At 38.5% G+C, this 23,784-nt stretch overlaps 1 protein-coding gene and 1 long non-coding RNA gene across 2 annotated transcripts in view; one reads left to right on the top strand and one right to left on the bottom strand.

Moving 5' to 3' along the window:
- Positions 1–23,784, bottom strand: part of PCDH15 (protocadherin related 15) — a 990,968-nt gene that overhangs the window by 808,866 nt on the left and 158,318 nt on the right. Inside the window, exon 4 of the mRNA XM_046942815.1 lies at positions 1,224–1,274. The gene's annotated coding sequence lies outside the window, so the exon portion shown is untranslated. The remainder of the gene's footprint in view (positions 1–1,223; positions 1,275–23,784) is intronic.
- LOC121111069 lies at positions 4,154–23,520 on the top strand. Its single transcript, XR_005860673.1, has 3 exons — positions 4,154–4,277; positions 4,788–4,925; positions 22,154–23,520. It is a non-coding gene; the product is annotated as an uncharacterized LOC121111069 (long non-coding RNA).

The raw sequence follows: 23,784 nt of genomic DNA, 5'->3' as shown, positions 1-23,784 counted from the left end.
CCTTATGCTGCAAACAACATGTTTTTAATTACAAAGCTAAGATTTGTTTTATGAATTAATAAAATTCCTTCAAAATTGCTTCTTTTTTACCTTGTCTGCTTAAAAAATAATAATAATTCATTTATAACCTCTAGCATTTCACATAAAAGCTATTGCAAAAAATACCAGTATAAAGGTGTAGTTATTACTTTCCATATCTGCATTTAGAAGTACAGTATGTGCCTGTTAAATATAGAATTACTTTAGAACTCCTGCAGCACAATGAACAAAGAAGATAGGAAACCTCTTGCTGGAGGTGCAGGTCTCCAAGAACTCCACCAAACTCTTTCAAATTGACCACCACTACCATGGACACACAAGAAAAGGAATGAGAGTTTCCTGCCTTCTTAATGAAGAACAAGAAAACCTGGCCAATTGTTAAACACAAGACTGAGTTTATTTGATTGTTTTTGTCTGCTCCTATAGAAATTGAGCTGTACTTTGTACAGGGATTATTTTATCTAAGGATATGTTGCCTTATCTTTGTGGGTCTGATAAATGTTTGTTGACTTAAGGGTGAGAAACCATAGAAAAAATGAGAGTAAGCAAAAAGGTTTTGAAGCCTGAGGTGAATTTATCTATAGGCTACAAATGCAAGTCATCAGAAAAAGCAACTCCCAGACAGAAGAAAGGCTTTAAAAGGTTCTTTAGGGACCACAAGCATGGATACAAGGATCTGGATTGAGTAAAAATCACCACCTTCATAGAGATGCTGAACCTCACTGCATCAGAATCTATCTGGACTATGACTAGTTCTCTTAGACACAGCTGATGTAAGCAGAGAAACAAAACACATCAAGGAAGACCACTGCAGCAACTTCTTTGAGCCAGGAACAACTGAAAGCACTTACAGCAAATTCTGTCCTTACAACACAGCACATATAGCCTTAGACGGTACCACATTCACTCAAAGCTACTGAATAACTTGCAAAAATTGTTAAATGTACTGTTTTAATTTCATTATCCACACAGAACATATTTGGGCCATGCTAATGAAAGCCAACAAGATCAACAGAATAGTAGGACTGCAGATTCCATAGCTTATGACTTTTTAAACAATTAACACAATTTAGATAATATCTGTCAACCCACTTTTCCTTTAAGAAACACTATTAAGTTCACTAATATGAAATCTCTTCTTCACAATGGCTGTTTGAGAAAAACAAAAATAACTTTGGACTCACCCTTAATAGGCGCTTTCCCAAGTCCAACATCTGACGTGACTGAATTCGACTCTGAGGATTAAATAAAGAAAAAGGAAATGTAGAATCAGCAAAAGTTAAGCATCCTGACCTCACCTTAGTCTCTTTATAAACCTAGAATTGAAAGCATATCAAGTAATGATTGTAAGAATTAGCAAGAGAGCTATCATCCTAATGGCCAAACAGCTGAACTGAGACCTATGAGATAAAATGGAGCTTAAGGAGTCTCTTGTCCCAAGTCCTTGTGGGACTGAAATCTTATCCTGTTTTTTATTCTCAAGGTCTTTTGCTCAAAGAAACTTTCCTCTTCATCTATGCTCTTCTTCACAGCCCTACTAGCTTGATCTGTACTGACTGTAGTCAGGCTGTGCTTCCATCATCAATCCAGGCACTGTGTCGCCTGTGGGAATCTGACAGTTCTGCTGAGCATTCCGCTGTAAATAAAGCTTTCAACAAGTCAACGACTGTGTTTCTTATTAAGATCAACTCTACTTCACCCAACATATGTTCATTTAGCTCATACTCTCTTAATGGTATTTTTGGTCATTCTTTGCATGGCGGTATTCTGAGCAAATCTTGAGTTCCTCCTGCATTTATAACTTCTGAAGCCTTGTCAGTGTAGTTAGGGGCTTTAAGTGCTGGCACAATTTCAGAAATCTCCACTTAGTTTTACAAATATTTATTTTCCTGTTCTTGCTGAGCCACCCCAGGCTCCATGCAGCCTACTAGTGTTTCCTTATAGAGAAAACATGAAGCTCAGTGTCTCGTCAGTTAAGTCAAATTAAGTGTTAAATAGGCACACGCTGAAAAGCAATGCTTAACCAGTAGCTATAAGAACTCTCCCCGTGAGAACAAGAGTGCAGATAGAGCTGCTGTACATTTGTTGCCTCTTGCCCAAGCCCTGCCTCACAGGTCTGAAGTCAAAGGCTCGGGTCTTACATCAGATGAAACTAGTGTCTAATGAAGCCCTCATTGAAGATAACATTAATAAAAGTAAGGAACACATCCAAGCACTTGAGTTAGACATAGTGAGACACCTTTGACCTAACTGCTTCTAAACAGTTCACAGACCAGCAGTCCCTGCAGTCATAGTGTATTTACTTACAATACAGAACTTGGACCGCTTACATGAAATCAGAAATCAGTGGAGTTACGAAACCTATGCTTTACAGTTATTGGTGAGGCTGTTGTTCAGTCATACTGTTTTAGAATTAAAAAAAAATAATGGTGTTCATTTCATAAAGCTGGTTTACTAGGTCCCTCTATGTTCCTCACTCATTCCAGCTCTTGATCTGCGTTCCCTGCTCCCCAGCTGTGCTGGGATAATTTGTTATGGGCATGCACTGCAGGTCAGGTAAAGAATAAGGGAATTCATGGGAGAGGATACCAGATTATTAACAGACTGGGATATAGTAGGCAAGCCTAAACTGAACACATCAAGGAAGGAAGTTCAAAGTGGTCAACACAAACCTTTGTATCTCACTTGGTGTAAAGATGTGAATCAGCCAAGGTCAAAAGAAATTGCATGGGTCATGTCAGGTACATCGCCGGGTCTCAAACTGTCAACCTTACTGGTGAAATGTGTCAAGAAAACCAACGGATGGCTTGTAGGGTCTCATACTGCTTTTTGTCTCCACTATATGCTCAACTCAAACCAATCTACAGATGAACCTAATTATGTTTTAGCAATCATCATTTACTTGATTTACATATATTGCTTCAGCGCATATATTAATACAGATAAGACAAACTAAATTGTTATTGCTGCAAATGATTGAAAGTGTTTTATCTCCATGAATTTTGATTTATTTTTTTGCAGAAATGTTAAGTCTCATTCTGAATGCTCCTGAAAGCTTAGGAACGCAGGGCAGGTTGGGACTGTCCGGCTTATTGGTTGCAGGATACAGTTAAAGCCATTTACCAGACATTCAACCCTGAAAGATTTGCAGGATGTGCCTATAACCTAAGTACACCGGGTCAAAAAATGCTCTGCAAATCCCCATTGGGAAACACACCTGAGAGCCACAAAAAGACCAAGAGCTACACAAGCTGTCATGTTACAGGATGAAAGTAGGAGAGATCAAAGGCACTGGCAGGTCCAGAGGCCCTGACATAAGAGTTTTTCAGACGAAATTTCAAGATGCTTCTAGGAAACAGACCATTCCCCAGACTACAGGGCAAGGGAAAACCCCAAGCGGTCCTTGCCAAGGATGATGTGAGAGAAATACAACAGAGAGTGTAAAAAAGACACTGTGGGGAAAAAGATCAACGGGGAATTTTGTACCGTGAGAATACTGATTCAAATGCATCTGAAATGAGAAAAGCTCAAAAGTTACTGCTTACTATGATCTGCAGCTGTGTAAAGTTACTAATTTCCCTCCATTTCCTATGAAGTAGTTACCCACACCCTGCCAGCTGAGACTATCAAATCCATTTCAAATTCTCACCAGAAGGTTTTGAAATAAAACCAGCTTTTTAAACATCACTTTATACTGTTGTACAAAAACACAAAACTCACCCTTGTTTCTAAACACCTTGTGTGACATCTTCCCTAACCTTGCCAAATAACCTTTTTTTTCCCCTCTTCCTCACCTGTTGCATCAGCTTTCCACTTCTGCACTGCATGCATTATCTGCTCCCACTTCAACTGAGGAAATAGGATCTTTATCACTGCCACTGACCGATTGCCATACGTTGTGCTCAGATTTAATTCTATAGCCCCATTACAAGCTTCTGCACAGGACCAAGATGCTGCAACTAAATGTGTAGATGTTGTACTGAGGGACGTGGTTTAGCAGGAAATATTGGTGAGAGGCGGATGGTTGGCCTGGGTGATCTTGGAGGCCTTTCCAACCTTGGTGGTTCTGTGATTCTAAGTGAGTGCTGCTTCCAGGTAACTGTTGTGAGGTCACAAGACAAACAGCAAAGCCACAGATTAACTACCAAGAGGCAGCTCTGCTCAGCGTCTTTTCAAAGATGTAGGCCCTTTGTGCTCTGTGTTTAGTGGGAGGTCACCAGTGGAGCCACGCTGCCTTGGTACAGAATCTTGCAGGGGAATTAAGAGCTCTAGGCTTAACCAGTGACAGGAGTTTCTCCTCCAGCTTAACTTCAGTTCCCTTCTGCCCATTTGCATTTGGGACAGCTTCTCCCTGTAGGACAGAGGGCATCAAGCCACCAGCTGTGCCAGGGGTGGGGAACAGCAGTTAGATGTTTTGATGGAATTATCTCTTCCTGCTCATCTCTCTATTTATATGCTGTAGAGCCAGCATATATTTTAACTTGTAATTAACTGTCACTAATTATGACAGCTATTGATTTCTTTCTTACTTTAGAAGATTAATTTTAATCCTCACATACACCACCGCCACTAACAGCAAACACATGCAGGTCTCCATTCAGTCAATGAAAGAGCGCTTACTCAGCCCTAAACACATGACAGCAGCTTTGGAGACAGGCACGCGCATATGGTGCTTGGTAAAATTAGCTGTTGCCCATATTCTGAAGCAGTTTTCAAATGGTGTCACTGGGCCTTCGTTCTGTGTCCAGGTGCACATAACACAAGACCCTGTGACTTACAGCTAAATGAACAGGAGGCCAAGCTTTACCATCTCTCCTCTATCCGACAAATACTAGAAGCCTTCCACCTCCAAGAATAAACCTTAAGACACATCGCTGGCAATTCAGGTATGTGCTCTGAAATATACACTGGTTGGGATGTGACTCTGAGATGGCAAAAGCTTTGATATGAACTATATATGTTCTAAAATTGTAATATCACTTCTATTTGAAATGATTTTCACCTTTCCTAAATTCAATTAAAGTGCCTTTTAAGAACACGCTGCTTTCTTAACTTTTGTTTTTCTGAACTGTGTTGCCAATGATATAGTACATGTGATAATTAAATAAGCACCTGCTCTAAGATGATTGCAACATTAAACGACCAGGCATTGTATGTAACAATGTTTTGTTTATGCATGGAAAAATAAATCTAGGAGAAAAAACATCTTAAAAATACATAATTAGTAGCATCTGTCTGGAACTCAAAGCCTTATAAAAAGCATTATTGAAATGAAATAGTAACTAAATGTTATTCTAAGGTTTTATTTTTTGAAGACTGATTCAACAGGCCAGCATTCCCAGCTTTTATAGGAGAGTGTGGCTCCAGAGACATCAGTGGAAATATGCTTTAATACTTAAACTGAAGAAACAAAGGCTTCAAGACCTGCCAGAGTTTTCTTTTGAAACGAATGCCAACTTTTCTATTGACTGCACAGTTTGCCTTTAAAAGGGAATACACATGAAAAGGGATTATAATACAGATTTAAGTGTTCGTTAATAAACTTTCACAAACAGGAGCAGTGATGCAAACATCTTGTAGGCAGGTTTGTATTTTGTTAACTTTGTTCAAATTAAATTAAATTGGCATTTACATTCAATTCTGGAAAGGTTTCATATGTTTTCCAAACTGATTCTTCCAGACGTATTTTACAAATACATAAAGCCACTTGGTTTTGAAACCCACGGGAAAGAAAAAAAAAAGAATCAGTTTGATGCATGTAACAGGCAACAGCTTTATAGTTGGTTTTGTTTTTACTAAGGTTATTCCAACACTGACTGAAAGGCCTGTGTCATTTGCTAGAGGAGACAACACAATGGTGTGTGATATGGTAGTATGCTGCTGGGTTACAGGTCTGTTTTCTCTTTGCCTGTGTGAGACAGAGGATAATTTTGCTGCTTGTAAGGTTTTCAGCAACGTCCATGCTCAGCACCATTGACTGAACACTGCCTTACATTGCCAAATATAAGGATCACATGCTTCCCTAAACTTTTTAGATTATAAGGAAACAGAGGAGATGCCACTGAGAAGGTAGGTATGTTATTCATGAGTGTGGCAAATGGTCTTTAGATCTATTTCTTTAATATTAAAAGTTTGTAAAACCAAAGTTATTCATGACCCCCCCCCTTTTTCTTTTTAAGACAAAATCTTAACTTTTATTGAAATAATATGTAAGAATAGTAATTAATACAGTATTCAAGCATATAATCTATGATTAATTATCTATCTTAAACATAAAAGGTGCAGCAACTACTACCCATGCAACTACTTGGTTATCTGGGCTATGTAATTCTAAGACTGGTTTTACTGGCATAATCGTTTGTGAGCTATGAGCCAATCCGGCTCTGGAAAGACAAGACAACAAAAAGGAGAATGAGCAGCAATGTCCCTGCAGAACAACCCACAGGTCTTCAGCTTGTCAAAATAACAGAGGGCATATATCCCCCTAAAGGGGACATTTCAGTCTCCAGTACAAAGCCCAGCTTCAGGCATTAGGGACTGCAACTGAGCAGGACTCCTCCCTGTCTCTCTAGACTTATTGCAAGATCACATCAGGCAACTGCTTCTATAGACTCAGCTACTCACCCAGCAGCACATCAGTTGTTTTGCTCTCCTTTTTCTAGTTAGAAGGTTCTTCTGGTATTCCAGAGGACTAAGGTACAGAAAGTTTACCCTGACATCTAGCTTCAATGTAGTTACCATCAGTATCACCAGCAAAAGATTTCAGTTTAAGAGGCTCTTTCATCACCCTGCATCTATACTACTTCTCAAGCTAATGAGGTCTAACTGCACATTATTTCATCTTCGGTCATATCTGACAGAGCTCCTAAGGTCCATTTACCTTTCTTAGCTTTGTATTCTCATTAGTGACTCAATCATTGAGCAACACCAGTTGCTCATTTGAATTCTGCTCCTCCTTCTCCATCACTTCTAAATTCCACTTGAAATTATTTTCACTCCCTAAGTTAGTGATATGGAATTGCATCCTACTAATTTTTTTCCTATTTCAATTACTCCAGTCATTTCATTTTGATGATTTTCTTTTCACAAAAGATTAGCAACATAGTTTTACTTCCCATCACAGCTATTCACGACAGCAGGACACAGGATTGGTGCACCAGAAGTTAAATCTGTGTGGAATTCTGTCTCAGTTTGTGCTCAACTCCAAGTTTCTAAGACCTTCCCTCCACAATAAGCACCGTTTAGATGTGACAGCTTTACTGACAATTCCTGTTTGATACATTTATACACAACAGTGGTTATCTTTGATAATGTATTTGGACCATTCCTCAAAAAGAAACGTTTTGGTGATATAAGTCTTAATTATATACAATTGAAAATTCCTGGCAGCTTAGAAACTGTTTCTATTGACACTTAGAAACGGCAGAGCAACATGTAAGACCTTAAACCCGAAGGGAACTTTTGGAAGAAAGGGACCAGCAACCAAAAGTATATTTAAATAAATATATTTAATTAATCTGTATACGTAATTTATATGAATTATATTAATATATTGAATATATTTAAAGTTTAATCTGCACCTCTGCCTTAATTATAATGTTACTCTTCTCAGGCCACACGTGGTTGGGTAGAGTCACAAAGCTATGTTTCAGGTCTTGGGAGCAGCAATGCTAGACTCAGCCTGCTAAACAAGGTGATTGTACACCTAAAATGTACTAAAGTTATACGACTACTGCTTAGCATTCTGTACTTGATAAAAAACATAAAGGTCATCTTTCCAACTTCTCTGGGCATGCACTGATCACATTAGGAGTTGGGACATCCTGGGAAAAAACAAGGGTAACAATGTTGGCAAGTTCATCTAGGTTTTGTTAAAGCCTACAAATGAATTAATAATAAAGGTTATGGCTCTTTTTTCAGCCACTGTCAGGATGTATTTTTCATAAAGAGAGACAGTAAAGAATGTAAATGCCAACTGAAACGTCCAATTTTAGCTGTGAAAAATACAGAGTTAGATCACTTAGGAATTTGAAAACAGCATTTCTTCCTTGGCTGTTGGATTTGGACAGAAAACAACGTACCCTTGCCAAACTCCTCACAAAAGCCAAGCTGTACTAGTTCTGTGATTGACAGCATTGATGGATTCCATCGTTATGTCAAACAATTTTGTCATTCGAAGTTACCTGGTTAAATCCCAATCACTTCTCTGTTTGATTTGCTCTGCAGTCTGAATTATCATTACTCCAGGGTCACATAAGAAGAATGATCTTTTTTTAAAACATAATGTAACAGCATTTTCTAAACAGTTAGTTGGGTAAGATTCATGACCATAATCTCTACTTGTTTATTATTGATTAATAACAAAACAAATTAAAACAATATGAAATCATAATATGCACTCCCAGGTAACAGAAATTGCTTCTGATAAAATCAATTGATAAAATAACTGTAAATCTTTAAAGAAAGTATTTATTAATCTTTAGAAATCTTTAAACCGGTCCTGTAAGTACATCAGCATATTTCTTCTAAATTATACTTCTCATTTCTGATACGTGTATGTTTTTGTTTGCAAAATGAATTCTTATCACTAACAACATAAACGCTCAGCAGACTCAGGACTACTCATAGATTCTGTACTGCTAAGAAAAAAAATCCATTCCATTGGCAAGTCAGACTTTGTAAAGAAACTGGGGTATCGAGCTGCCTGACGAGCAGAAAGGAAGATGGATGACTCTTCCTGAATTAGGCGCTTGAAACTTACATCTGGTCAAAAGAGAGCATAATCAATTTGTTAAGGAGTTGAATCTAACACAGGGGATGCATTATGATAAATATTAGACTGCATTTAAACTTTACTCAAGAATTTTAAAGGTATTATTTGAGCAAACCTTCAAAATGAGTAACAGTTTATTTGTGCAGTTATTCACTGAAATGGTCTGAGATACCTGATTTAAGAAATACTCTGCCTTGTCCTTTACATCCTACTTTTTATTTTGATTAGCAGTTCACCTTATTATTCCGTTTATTTGTTCTCTTTAGGTTGAAAGACAGAAAATTTATTATCTTGCACTCGTATCTAAAGGGGATATAAGTAAACATGAGCTCAAACCATCCTCATCAGGAAAGAAGCTAGAAATGGTCTCTCCCCAAACTAGCACTTGGTTTAGCTTCTAACCTTACTCTGTTCGTTATATAACCTTCCAGAAAGAAGTGCGAGCATCTTTAAAGGTCATACCCTGGGAGAAGGCACTCAATACCATAATTGGATAATTAATTCCAACTCTCCAGGTGATGACTCCTGAATGCTCAGAACCACTTCCACTCTTTGTAAATTAAATTAATTAAAATCTGGCACTAAGCCTTTTCAGTAAGGAAAGCAGCATCCAGGAAATTAGAGGTGTAAGGAGAAGCTTCAACAATGAAGTAGCCCATCATACACTACAGATGTGTATTACTATTTCTGATTTTTAAGCTAAGGTCTAACATTGGTCAGCATGTAATATATACAAATCACAGATGTTTCCCAAAAGAACTCACAGTTTTTACTGCATGTATCCAATCTGAAGACGTCTATCAAATTTATATCAAATATTCATGTTAGAAAATATTAGCTGCTATTTTTTAATGGAGAAAAACTTATCTAATCATTTAGATGACCAAAAATCACGTTTAATTTTTGATGCCATTTTAATTACTACCAATAACTCAGCTATCATACAGAGAGCTTGGATTTAATTCAGATAAAGCCTACATCTGTTTTATTAACAATATTAATTATCGGTAATAAATCTGGATAGTTGTTCTTACACAAAATATAGATCCCTACTTCATTTTGATTCTGACATGTATGCGACTCTCTTGCTTAGAAAACCTGAGTCTTACTTCTCTGTCTCAGAAACAGATATCTAGATCAGAAACGCCACTTTATTGCAGATACTGAAACAAACACTAGATTACTAAAAAGTAGAAACGCTTTTCACATTTTTCTATGTTTAAGTATCTCTTTGCTTAGTATAAGGCATAACTAAAATAAATTATTTTCAATACATTTACAGCTACTACTAATGCAGTTGGCATTAGCATTGAAAGACAATAGATATGACTAAGGAAGAGAGAAGTTAAAGCCAGACAAGTTTTAAAGGACTGTTTCTGTTCACTAAATGGACTAATATACTAAATAATGTGGTAGTGAATTTCTGTAAGAGTAAATTATGTTGGAATGTCTAGTCAAAAGTACTATTTTTTATTTAAAATAAAATTGATTTTTGTTGGCAACCGTGCCTGTGGCAGGGCAGTTGGAACTTGATGATCCTTGAGGTCCCTTCTGACCCAAGCCATCCTATGATTCTGTGATTCAGTTTGAAGTGCCATGCAAAAAAAAAAAAAAAATGCTTTACTTTACCTACTAACATAATTCACTAAAATGCAAGAAAAGGATACCAGAAGTTGAAGAGAAAGCCAATGTGGGGATGCGCTTCTTATGAAATGCATTAGGAGGTGAAGCAGAAGCATAGCTCCCCATCACAAAGCTAAGATCTCCACCCTGCGAGCACAGTAAGTATCCATAAGGGATCTGCTCCTTTGTCTTTACCCTTCTAAGGAAGGTCTACAGTATTCTGCTCTCTTTTAGTTTCACTTAAGCTACATTCTATTCTAAAATATTTTTGTGAAACTGATGGTATTGCCAGAAACAACTGAAATTACTGTAACTACTTCAAAGTAAGACAAGGAACAAACACATAATAATAAAGAATAACACAAATTAACAGTCAAAACACCAAATAATGACGTAATATATTTCAATGTGACAACTACACTGCTAAACTTAGAATTTTAATTTGAGACTGTTTTCTGTACTAAGTGGCCTTGTTTTAATTTCTGCCCTTAATAATTCCATTAGTTTTACATGTTATTTAGTCTTGCCCTAAGCTAAACTAAGTATCATGCAGTACACTCAATCTTACGGTGATTTTCACATAGCTTGCCCAAAATAACATGATTATGGACTGAGACAACATTGAAATGTTTGGGTACGCCATTTATTTTTGAATATTATGTGGTTTTCATTGAATAATACTCATCATATTAAGGAAGCACTGAGAGATGATGAGAAAGGATAATCACGTGCACCAATTCATTTAACCATCCTCTGGAATAAACTTACAGGTACAGTGGAAGTAAATGCCTAGATGACTGTCCACCCAAGTTTATTAGACATACTCTTTATAGTATGGGTGAAATGAAGACAAGGTAAGAACATATCAGTAAAGCATTCCATGGGTTTGCATTTTAGCACAGAAAAAAAAAAAAAACAGCTGGTTTGTTGACATGGTGGTAGTTGCCAGTTTATCCATTACATTGCAAATGTGGAATACCTGCTTTTCTTACTGTAGCCTTTGACTTCAATGCAAACATCCCTCTGGCTTCGGAAGAGTGTTTGCATATCACACTGACCTTTCATACTCGCAAGTTCACTTTGGAGACAAAATGTTGATCCCAGAAATACTGGCATTGGAACCCTCAATACATTTGACTAAAAATACCTCTACTTCAAACAAATTCTTGTTGCTATCTAGCATTCTGGCAAGAAGGAAACTACAGTGCTGCTCCATTACTCAGATCTCTGAATGTGCATATTCACAATATCTGGTTCCTTCTGACATATTGCAAAGTGTGCCAATTGCAGGACCTTTAGTGAGCGCAGCACTAACACTAACAGTGACACGCTCTCTCTTGGCCTTTTTCTTCTAGTTTGTCTTATAGCACACCACCAGCATCAGCAGGCAACACTGTAAATTGAGAGCCTTTCCTTCTGTTTCACACCTAGAAACAGCTGAGGGTCAGCTCTCTTATAAATTACTAACTGCAGTGCCTCGGTTATTGAAGACTATATATGACATATAGAACTTAAAACCACTTAACATGTACTGGAACCAATTGGTATACACAGAACTGAAGCAGTTTGCTAAGGACAAGTGCAGTATGAAACAGTGATTACTAAATGTGCTGCTTCAGTCTTCAAGCACATCATAGTTTTTTAAAAAACTTGCCAGGTCATATAGCAAGTTAAATAACGGACTGTAGGTAGAGATGACATTCACTAAACCAGTAACAGGTTGGGTTTTGGGTTTTTTTTTTTGGCTTTGTTTTGTTGTTTGTTTGCTGCATATCAACTTAAACATCTAGTAAAAATGTTCCATCTGCATCGCCCTTGCACAGTCTCCTGAGTTTTATTTAATCACATGGCTACAATTAAGAGGTATTGAGGCAGAGCTGCCAAAGGACACGAGGGACTACTTTCCCAATATATCCTGCATGAATGAACTCATACACAGGAGAAAAATGGAGTGTGGTAAGAATGACAGAAATAATGCTCAGGCAGACACAAAACCAAAGATGCCTTTAAAAAACGGAAAGCTGCACAAAAACATGCACATGGAAGTTCATTATCGATGGTTCCCCACAGGAGTGGAGAGATGACTCTAGCAGAGCCTATCCTATGGGCAGCATTATGCAGCGCTTCATAACTAGGATGTTAGTAACTTGGGTGACAAATTTTAGCAAATAGACTGCAAGAAAGCAGATTATACAACCCTGTGGATAGGCAGCTGTTTCTGATTCACCAACACATGCTGAAGCACAACTAGTTAAGGTACATGTTATCAAGAATTAATTAGTGGGTCACTGAATGAGCAAGCAGTGATGTACTGAAAAAGAAAAGCCTCGTTCTGCCATACTTAAACAGAAGCAGGAACTACTACACAGACATAATAATATTCTGTTCCACACAGCAAGGGGCCTTCAGCTGGAGCACTGCATGCAGTCTGGGGCAATAACCTTTGTTAGCCTAGGCAATGGGACAGACAGGAATAGATGGATAGAAATGGGACTGTCTAAACCACCAACGTTAACTGCTTGCAATGTAAAACACATCCTGGAAACAACCAGGAAAATACCAAGTCAGAAGCTAAAATGAAATTTAAGGGGAGGATACATGAGAACAGTTTCTGTTGATTAATGAGAGCTTTACCAATACCTGGGCTGCATTTCCATGTCTACTTGACATATTTTTTGTGATGCATAACCTCTGGACAGCAACCCCACTACATCTGCTCAGAGAAGGTGTAAATTCCCCTTCCCTGGCAGTATTCAAAGCCAGGCTGGATGGAGTTTTGAGCAACCTGAACTAGCGGGAGGTGTCCCTGCCTATAGGAGGGGTATTAGAACTAGATGATCTCAAAGATCCCTTCCCAACCCAAACCATTCCATGATTTGCTATGAGTGCTGGTGACATGGAGCTACCCACCACAAATGCATCACAACATTTTAAGGAAGTGCTGAAATTTTTACTATATATGCTTCTGTCTGGCCTCCAAAGGGTCAAGGTGAGAACTACTCACTGAGAACTCCCCAAAAGTTTCAGAGGCAAAAAATAAGTTCTGACTTTTTAAAAAGCCGCAGGGAAATTCCTAGAGATAAATACGTAATATATGTAATTCATGACAGCCTGAATCTGATGAACTGTAGAGCCCATTCACATGGGTGCTTTCAGAGACAAGAAGTCAAGCCCTTCACATATCTAATATGAGTATTTCAAGCCACACTGTGAGTGTGGGCTGACAGGAGTTGAGACAGAGGTGATAGCATTCATTACTACCAAGGTGTAACAGTGTGAAAAGGGGGAACACAAAACAAGACATCCCAGAAAATCTTGCTGGGGTTGTGTAACTGTGACATTAATATATTAGAAAAACGTCTAAAATGAGTTATAGAACTAATTAGGGAAATATAAAAGCCATGGATAAAAAGTTCCCTGTTAAGTATAATTGATAGTACAAATCTAATTTGAAAGGTTAACAAGCTCTTGAAAATTGTTGAATCAAGTACAGACTGATGTTTTTAATATAATTACATACAGATAGCAGATGGTATAGTCCTTCTTATTATATTGCCAGCTATTAGACTTTCATTTTTAAAGCAAATATCAAATTATACTCAAGATGGGTGAGCTTATTTTAAAAGATTAATCAGTTTTTTAATGTCTGTACATACTGACTGAATACATACTATCTGCCATTGATAAAAATCAGGAAAATTGAATTAAAATATGAAATTTGAAGGGCTTCACTTTCCCTTTCCAAAATAACTTTTTTAAAAGCCTTCTTAATTAAAAGCTTGATTATCTTAATGAACTAGAGTATATTAGATATAAGAATACCCTTAGAAAACAACTGAGGATTAGAAGAAAATAAAGCATCAGGAAAAAAGAATCCTAATTAAAAAAAATATCCAAAAAGCCTCTAAGAAATTTAAATATACTAATCTAGATGACAAACCACAAGCGAGTCAACTCAGCAAGATGAGGAGAAGCAAACTGAAAAGAAACAAAAACCATTCCTACGTATGTGCGCACAGCTGAAGTTCTCACTGCACCATGTCTTAATGGCTGCAGCAGTTTTTTCTCAGATGTTTGCAAATGTAATCCTGCCTTTATAAAGGCCTGCTCACCATTTGCTACTCGAACCGCATCAGAGGGCTGGAGCACCTTTCCTATGAAGAACGGCTGAGGGAGCTAGGATTGTTCAGCCTGGAGAAGAGAAGGCTTTGGGGAGACCTCACTGCAACCTTCCAGTGCTTGAAGGGAACGTACAAACAGGAGAGAGAGTGACTTGTTACATGGTGTGATAGTGATAGGAAAAGGGGGAACGTTTTTAAACTGAAAAGGGGAAATTTAGGTTAGATGTTAGGAGGAAATGTTTCATTCAGAGCACAGTGAGGCCGTGGCACAGGCAGCCCAGAGAGCTGTGGATGCCAAGGTACCCAAAGTCAGGTTGGACATCCTGACCTGGTTGGGAGCAGCCAGTGCAGGGCAGGGGACTGGAACTGGATGGGCTTTGGGGTTCCTTCCAACACAAGCCATTTTGGAATTCTATAAAACCTCAGTACAATCTTCTACCTTCCCTGAGCTCTTCCTGTAATACAACAAGCAAGCACACAAGCCTGCTGTCCTGACTGTCAAAGCCCCTGACAGCTGATTCCCCACCCAACAGCCATTCCCTTACAGCTGCCCATCTCTCACTCAGTCATTAGCAACTCAGTCTTCGCCATCAGATGGTCTGCAAATTCCCCCATCACTCTTCACTTCATAACCTGAAGCAAAGGCTTTGATTTCCCTACATGCTCTGTTGTGCTGAAGAGCTTCCAAATGAGCACCCTGCAAAGCCAAGTTGACCTTCTCCATGACTATGCCTAAAACAACGTCTTATTCAGCACTCACAAAATAAAATTCTCATAGGACAACGGTTAGGAAGTCTGACTGTCATCTGTTACACTGACCACTTCATTAACACATTCTTACAAGCTCCAGACTTCCAATCAATATCTGATTGCTACTTTATAATGATCTGAAACACTCTAGAGTAAAATATCAGATCATATCATGGAACTGCCTGGGTTGAAAAGGACCACAATGATCATCTCTTTCCAACCCCCTGCTATGTGCAGGGTCGCCACCCACCAGACCAGGCTGCCCAGAGCCACATCCAGCCTGGCCTTGAATGCCTCCAGAGATGGGGCATCCACAGCCTCCCTTGGGCAACCTGTTCCAGTGCATCACTGCCCTCCGAGTGAAAAACTTGCTCCTAATATCTAACCTAAACCTCCCCTGTCTCAGTTTAAAACCATTCCCCCTTGTCCTATCACTATCCATGTCACAGCATGCCATCAGCACAGCTCCAGCAGTTGGGTGGGATAACAGCCATGGGGATCCATGCAACATATAATTGGTCTCCAAACAGAATACTTGTCCAAGACTCATACTTCTGACTCTGTGTTACTTCCACTGAGCAACAGTCCATTGCAGCATAGAAAATCAAAATTTTAGAGCATTTAGGATTCATTATGGGAGGATTACTACAATGGGTCTTTTTTTTTTTTTTTTTTTTTTTTTTTTTCTGTTTTGGCTAATAAGATTTACTAAAAAGGGGAGCCCTCTAATTCATTCTTAAGGGTACCAGATGGAATTAACTTCCTGCATTTGGAAATTACAGAACATAATACCCAATACAAGTCCTTACAAAGTCAAGAAGTAGGGCGTGAACTGTATCCTTTGTATTGGCATTCATCTCACCACCTAAAAGAAAAGCATCTACGCATAAGATTCCCATATAATCACAGGGTTAACTACCAGACACCTGCAGTGCTCATTTGGATGTGCCTCTTGGCCTTCATCAGCCCTTGAGAGAAATTCTAAAGGGCAACAGAAGAAACAATTAATTTAGATGCAGAAAGGTGGATCCTATACAAACTTAAGCTCAGCCTCACTATAAGTGAATGTCCACATTGCTCTTGCCTTAGGAAGGGCACAAAGGATAGCAGGAAGCAACGCTTTCCCAAATAACCTTCCAGCTCTGCTTTCACTTCAAATTCTGCTGTCTAACGTTCATCCATAACAATAACCAAAAGCTCTGCTGGCGCAGCATGTGAAGAACCCAGAGATGGCTGTAGACTTGGCCATAAAAATAAGCAGCCCGAGTTTGACGGCACTTGAATCATGGTATATCACTGCTTCAGTTTGTATAAGAAATGAAGTATGGGTAACGCTCCTTCTGTGAGCTAAGAGTAAATAACTGATCAGGACAAGTTCAGACATACTGCAGTTTCAACTTAATAAATCCACTGGACTCTCAACTAAAGTAAAATAAATAAAACATTATACTTTCTCACCTGAAAGTTGCCTTGAAATAGCCACCAGACAACTATCACTTCACCTGAAGGAAACTAAAGTCAGCTAAAACTTCATGGCTCTTAACCAGCTGACTACGACTTAAGGGCCAAAACAAGAATGGATTAAACGCTCACTCATTGTCAAAGACCAGATTTATCCAGGTTTTTCTGTCATTGCTATAGTATTTGTCACAAGAATGAGACACTGCAATTTTATAGTTCCATCTGCCCTCTGAGAGATAACAGTAAACAGCATTCTTTGACCTTTTCAATGTTCTATAATTTCACTGAGAGGTCACTCTTACTCTTCTTTTTATATTCTCAGTACCGTTCAGAAAGTGATGAAATTGACAACAAAGTAGAATACAGAATTGTTAAGAGTTTACAGTAGTGAGTCTGACTACTGTCTCTCAGACAGAGCATAAAGATTTTTGTTTTGTTTTTTTGGTCATTCTTGTCATAGCCTTTTGTGTTCCTGTCTGCCTGCACACAGCTATATGTATGCATGGATCAAAATAAATCCAAAGCAAGCCGTTCCTTTGCAAACACTCCTGTGGTGAAGATGAAAGAGTCAACGTATGACAGATGTTCGTCACGCTGCTTAGGGCAGCACGGCAAGGGACATGAGTCTGCAGTAATGGGAGCAGCATAAGACACTATGCTGCAGAGCACTCATGGTGTTTTAATGGGGACTGAAGATGGAATAACACAGTAAGCACTCAGTGGGGAAAACAAGTTGTAGCACAGTTTATCCTCACACACTAAATTCTTGAGCAAACTCTCCAACTGATTCACCACGTGGTTCCTCTGTTATATCAAACTGGAGGCAATGCGATCACGGGGAAATAGTCAGCATGAAATGGGTACAGCGCAGACAGAATAAGGAGGTAGAGAAAGAACTGAGTCACAAGGGGGTTTGCCTGGTGGCACATATCTTCTATCACATTCCTGTTCCCAGTTGAGAAGGCACGATCTGCTCAATGCTGATAATCTGCTCCACAGCACTAGGCCTTGGGGCCTCAGTTAAGCTTAAGAGTAAAAGCACCTCCTTTGAGGACTTAGTCCGATGACATACCTAAGGACATGCATAACTTCAAGTTAGAAGATAAAATACTTTGCCAAATCATTGTCTAAAGTGGCACAGTCTAGTAACATTCAAATGAAGTTAGAGGATACAGAAACTCTCATCCTGTAAAGCCCTACTTTATTCCTTTGTGGAAAATGATCCTCCCAGTTCTGAAAAACAATACCTACAACTAGCTGAAAAATAACTGCAAATAGTTACCAGGGAGGTTTACTTTGCTTTTAATCAAGCATTCCCCACTTTCTCATTCCACTGCCCCTCTTGGAAATGCTGGATTTTATAAAACAATACAAAGAAAAGTAGGCATAACTCCTTCAAATAAATACATGAATACTAACATTAAATATATTTTTAAAACACTGTCCTTTCAATACAGTCCTTTTATAAAAGTTCAAGAGACATGGCATATATTGCTGTCTGAAATGCATTCTGACAGTGCTCACAGAAGAAAGGATCAGAGGAGCTTGGATGTAGCTGGAGGCAAAAGAATTCAAGATACAAGAGATATAAAGAAACATGGAAGACAGAAGAAGGAACAGCAACACTTTTTGACAGAGAAATATGAACTAAAGGACAGAAAAAAGGATTCCGATCATTTTCAGTGAAATTGTCCTAAGAAGAGGGACAAACCTGGCCTCGAGCTATCACAGATGGGCAGGTAGCTCACAGTTGTTTCTGAAGGGAACTGTCCATGCGGTCCATGCAGCAATGAGGCCTTTGGCTACCATGTTCTGGACAACTACAGAAGTGCACTCTCAACCCTCTAAAATCAAAGTTCGCATAGTGGAAGAGCTTTAAAACTATTAACGATGACTTTTAAAGTCCTTTTAAAGGAATAAAGAATTTTGGTAATGTAAGAATATCCAAAACATGGTCTCCAAAGGATAACGGAAAAAAAGGGAGAAAGCATTAACATAGAGCAAAGTAAGAAATGAGATGTATAGTGAGATTACTCCAGGACCTACATTCAGTTCAGTTAATGCACTGGGCAACGCTGGAGAAAACTGAGTTTTGTAAACGGATACGGTGTGCTTCAAGAACTGAACAGCAAAACTGAGAAGACCATACAGGGTGTGAAAATAGATAACTAAGATAATGGCTGTTGGGATAGGGATGTAAGCATGGAAACATATGTATTTGGCAGGAAAGAATACCAGTGGCAGCAGAGCACAGCTTTTTAAGTGTATTACTGGCTAAACTGTGAAGAAATAAATAAGAAAACAGAGAAAGCGACACTGGCTGGTAAGAGAAACTCTCTTTCATCTCATGGTTCAGACAGAGGACTCTAATTTAATTACTGAAGAGAGACATTCCAAAACAGAGTTTGGAGCAGCAAGAGATCAGTGCCCTGCTGCTGCATTGCACCTGAGTGCCTGCTGCTTTACCAAGTGGTTAATACAAGTTACAGACATACTGCTCCAGGAAAGGAATAGCCATTGCTACTGCAAACCAGAAATGGACTCTTGCACTGCTGCAGGAGGCAGTTGCTTCCCTGATTCACGTCACTAGTAGCAACAAGATCTGCTTGTTTCCTGGGTTAATAGTAGAGCCTCAGTATTTTCTTGAATAATACACACTTTGATTCAGTGAAATTTATATTACACAACATATACACATTAGATACTACACACAATAAATATTCACAATATACAGCCATAGTAAAATATATTTAGCCCATAAAAATCAATACTGTCTTAGCTAAATTTTTAGCAGTTACTGTTACGATGAGTTCATGAGTTGGTTCCTTTCATGGCTGGTAAAGGGTAAAAAAAAAAACAGACTGTAAACAAATGTATTCAATTTAAAACAAACAAGCAAACAAAAAATGAAAAAATTAAGCGAACTGGTACACAAAACAAACTGAAAAGCCTTGAGACTGAAACAAAGACTGCCATTTCTGTAATTCAGAAATTCCAAATCATATTCCAAATCATATAAAACGTTTTTCTACAGAAAACAGAAAACTCCAGGAGGCCTCCAGCCCTAACTGAATCATTCCCAAGGAGATACTAGAACCAGACTATAAGAAAAATAGGCAGCATAACACAGCTATATCTTACAAAGAAAGGTATAATAATAATTGGAGAATTGTCTTAAATCAAAGTCTTTTACATAGTAACAGGTATCTTCAGTTCTGAAACAAGAAACATGAAAACGGGGAAAAATTGTTTTGGTGCTATAAGGATGGATTTGAGATTCTTTATTAGATTTTTTTTTTAAAGAATGTTTTTCTTTGACTTTCAATAAGGAAGTAAATGAAGTATCTAAGGCAAAAGCTGCTCTCTAATGGGAATAAGTACTGAAATGGAGGTTACCACTGTTGAAAAAGAAACACAGATCAAAGGATTTCAAGTCCTCACATTATAAGGACCAGACAGCCTCCATTCCAGAATATATGAAAGCAAACAGAGCCAAAGTGCGAGTGAAATAGGGCAGGCCTCTATCAAATGGCTGTGAGTCATTATCTGACCTAAAAGGAGCTGAAATTGTCCTTATACTTCTGAAGGAGGGCAAAAGGTGAGCTAAGCAACAACAGACCCATTAGAGTTACCTCCATACGTGAGGCTCTTGAACACATTCTGCAGGAAAGCATCATCAACAACATGGAGGTAAACAGAGCAGTGGGATACAGCATGATAGCCCAAACCCATGTGGGCAGGAAGCCAGCTGGCTGCAGTAAGGCAAATCTCTATTGTTTCAGCTGGCTACTAAGGCAAAAGAAACACGACAGACCTGTATGGATGTCCGTGAAGCATTAACAGGGACAACACTGGGAAAAAAATAGCTGCAACACACAAGAAGGTCAGGTAAATCTGTAAAATGTTTAAGGAGAGAAGAGGTAGAAATAGAGTATATAGAAAGTAAAGTCAGGACTTTATTGACTCATCAAAGGAATTCTTGTGAAATCTGGAAGCTTAGCACCTCAAAATCATGAGAAAACTAAGCACAGAGGTAAGATTTTCTCTAGAATACAGTTGCATAGCTGCTTCCCCGATCTCAGTCAAGACTAGATGCAGGGGAAGCAGGAGGGTGATCAGAGGCTTTCACCCAAGAAGATATTAAAAAAAAATAGTAATGAAAAAACTTCTTGTTTGGCCCAGAAAAAATGCCAGCTGCAAGGAAACAGCTTGTGAACAGTGTGAACACTGTGTACAATATACACAGTGGAAAGGTAAAAACAAGCATAGTGACAGACAGGCTTAAACTGGCAAGAGACGTGGCTTCCAGGGACAGGTGAACATCCTCCCCCGGCCCTGTGTTTTCTGTTCATAAGCACTTCACAAGCACATATTCATCCAAAATACATCCCTTGATGTTCAATATGCTGAAATTTGTCTTGCAATGAAGACATTATGTGTGAATTTAGTAACCTGAGCATATATTATTACAACGTAGAAATAAGATGAGTGTGCGTGGTTGGGCCAGGGGTTGTTTTTTTTCATGTCTGTATAGTGGAGCTCAGGAAGAATCACAGTAGAGAAGTCTAATTCAGGTCAGATGGGACCTCAGGTTTGCAGTCTTCCCTCCTGCTCATTGCAGTATCAGATACATGAGGTTAAACCTTGCTAGTAGTGGCTTCATCCACTGTGGTCTTAAAAAACCTCCAAGAACGGAGGCTGAACCATCTCTGACAACACATTCTGCTGATAAAATATTTCATTGGGATAAATGTTTCCCTTCCTTCCAGCTGAAAAAGAGCCCATGGAAGTAAAGATAGTAGAAGAGAATTACAAGTAATAACGTAACATTGACGTAGCTCATACTTTTTTGTTTTAAGAAATATGGGTTTAAATATAGAATGGTTCTAAACCCAAAAAGTGAAAGATTTAAGGAAAAAACACAGTGAAAAAACTAGCTCTACTGCTAGTCATCACTTCCAAATTTAAGTGCAAACTAGGAAATGGACAGTAGTTTTACCAGCCAGTACTAAGTAGATGCTGGAGTCACACAGGCCAGCAACCAAAGCCAGGAGTATCTTGCCTTTGGAAAAATAAAGACCACTGATACCAACCTTCACGTACTCCAGGTGAGTTAGAGATTGCAATACTGTATTGCTGTATTTGCTTCTAATAGGAACACAATTCCCTGCTCTTTTCCTCAGAGAAGGACAGAAAAAGCCTTTGTAAACTGCTGTAGATTTATTAGGACAGTCACTCTGGTGATTTGGGTGGGAATAGACCTCAACAAGCTGGTCAAATAGACTGCTGAACATCCATTAGATAGACAGGTTAGATGCCTATCTATCAGAAAGAGTGAACTAAATTGTCTCTTTAAGTCCTTTTTAACCCTGTGATTCATCCACAGAGCCCACAAAATGTGAACAGGCAGTTCTGGAGTGCTTGCAATGATTTTTATCCATGTTTGTGATAACCCATGCCACGGCAGAAGAGAAGAAACAGACACCACATGCCTCAAGAGACAGCGAGAAAATGGTCTGTTACACTTAGTAGAACTCTTCCTTTCATTAGATCTTTCACACATGTTTAGGAACTGGTCAAATAGCAACTCGTTCATTTCTTTACTCTGCACACTCTTTGTCTCATATGCCACAATTCTCAAGGACAATCCCTGTTTCAAGATGCTTAAAAATCTGAAAGCAACGGGGAATGAGATATTGGGTAAGGGAAGGAGAACAGAGGCAGGATGTAAATGAATTCAATTCGCTGCAGACAGCATGACAGAAATGGGTCTTTAAGATGGACACCTATGAGCACAGTCCTTGGAGAAAAGTCTAAGGAGGTTATACGGTGCTTGAGAGCCAGCAGAGAGGCTGAACGAATGAAGTGACATTACCTTTCCCTTGGGGATTTCCTGAAGAACAAATTTAATCTGACCCAGAGTAAGAATCCTTTTAAATAATTACGGATTTAAGCAGAGGACAGCAGAGTTGTTTTTTTCCTAGCCTGGTAATGTGTCATGAAAAAGAAACCTCCTACTTGCCCAACACAGACTAAGCAGCTCAATATGGCAGGCAATTTTTTTTGTAAGCATGTGAGCGTTTACAGGCTCACATGACTATTCACACGCAAGGTAGCAGGCCTGTACCTCTGAACAGAAATATACTGCAAGCCAAGCTACTGCACATTTTCTGAGACTTCAAACAACTTGAGATCTTCATGAACTAGTTCTAATCACAGTTCACAAGGTGTAAAACATCATCCTTACAAGTATTAACCTTTAAAAATTACTAAAGGTCTGCATAGTTCAATCACCCAGCCAACTATACTTTTGGTAGATGGATTTCATGAAAGAAAATAAACTTCACAGAAGATTCCCTTACCAAAGTATCTTTTTTTCTCACAGAATTACTTCATTTCCATTAAAACACAGGACGTCAACCCAATTCAATTTGAAGGCAATCATTTTTGTTTGCGTCATGTATATTACACAAACATACCATTACAGCAAGATAGACATCAAGGAGATGAAATCAAGTTTAACTTATGAGTATTACATATTAGAATTATTGTTCATTCCTTTTGCATTAGTAGAACAATCTCACAGAAACAAGCCAATATATTTTAGCTTTAATGGAGCCCCTTAGATATTTTTTGATCCTAAAATGGATTAAACATTTCTCTGATGAGTGCTTTAGTGGCTACATATTTTAAATGCATCGCCAAGTTTTCCTGTTCATCACACTGTTGCTTTAAATGAGTCACAGCTTCTGTCTGTTCCCAGTTTAGTTTTTTGTTTGTTTGTTTAATTACCTCATCTGAAATTCTATTTTGTGAATCAATCTCTTCTTTCAAGTGCAGATTAAAAACAAACGCTCAAACAAGAATAAACACAACAACAGAAGTTACCCATCCTGATGCCCAGAAGCTACGCCTACTTTTACTATGAGTAATGTTCAGGTACTGAGGAGGACATTTTAAGAGAAGCAGATTTTGTCTTGGTTTACCATGTTTTATCTGAGATTGCTCTTAAGTGAA

This window comes from Gallus gallus, chromosome 6 (genome assembly GCF_016699485.2).
Source record: "Gallus gallus isolate bGalGal1 chromosome 6, bGalGal1.mat.broiler.GRCg7b, whole genome shotgun sequence".
NCBI classification, from domain to species: domain Eukaryota; kingdom Metazoa; phylum Chordata; class Aves; order Galliformes; family Phasianidae; genus Gallus; species Gallus gallus.
The sequence above is the reverse complement of the archived record's forward strand: the minus strand, read 5'-3'. Positions and strand labels throughout refer to the sequence as shown.